Genomic DNA, 1,036 nt, shown 5'->3' with positions numbered 1-1,036 from the left:
GTTTCCAGTCTTTTGTAAAAAACAAAACAAAAAAAAAAACAAAAAAAAAAACAAAAAAAAGAACAAAAAGAAAAAAAAAAGAAAGGAACACCACGTTCTAAGAATTGTTATTGTAGATTTTCTCTAGCAGACAGGTCGATATATTACAGTTTTTCTTTTTTCAAAAGTCTGATATACAGGTTTTGGTTAAAGTAAAATCAAGTAACAGATGTTGTTATTTATTTCATGAATGTAACTGTGATAAAGACTTCTTGCAAACACCTCATATAACAAATCAATGTTATGTTTTTCCTAAAGAGCCAATGTGATTCCTTTTATATTTTGAATTATCAAGATCCTTTCTTGTGCAGCTACTGCACATTAATTTGTGTTAACATTTATGTCACTTCAGTAATGCTTTCAAAAGAGCATCATGTCAAGAGTGATGACGTTTGAACATTCTTTATCGTTTGTATTTATGTATTTTACATTTCATTTCTTTACTTTTATTTATTTTACTATTTCAGTATTGTATATAAAGATAGGTATATATATATATATATATATAAAACATTTTTAGCTATATATTAGAAAATAAAAAAATGTGTTAAAATGAAAAACCATATGTTTTGTCTGTATTGGATATATTATATTATCTTGGTGGCCTAGTGGTTAGAGTATTGCACTTGTTTCCCAGAGATTCACTCACCCCTACAGGCTGCCACTGTGGCTCCCTGAGCAAGACCCTTAACCCCCACACTGCTCCCTGGGCACCGCACAATGGACCAGGGGTTCCGATCCGAACAGGAACAGACAGGGTTCCAGGAATCCACAGAGCATTAAGGCAGGTTCAGAGTTCTTAGAGTCCAGCAGCGAGCTCAGAGGGAGAGAGACTAGACATGTTACCAGGATAACAGCAAAACTTAAAATCGTGCTCCATCTAGAAGCCAGGACTACGGGATTTTAAACTAGCTTCCCCGACGCCGAGCCAAAACAGCAACAGTGAGCGCTCAGCAGGAAAGAGCCAGGACACGATCAGGATCAGGAGACGACCAGG

This window comes from Cyprinodon variegatus, unplaced genomic scaffold, assembly GCF_000732505.1.
Source record: "Cyprinodon variegatus isolate N-32 unplaced genomic scaffold, C_variegatus-1.0 Scaffold386, whole genome shotgun sequence".
In the NCBI taxonomy this organism is placed as follows: Eukaryota; Metazoa; Chordata; class Actinopteri; order Cyprinodontiformes; family Cyprinodontidae; genus Cyprinodon; species Cyprinodon variegatus.
This window is presented reverse-complemented; position numbering follows the sequence as displayed.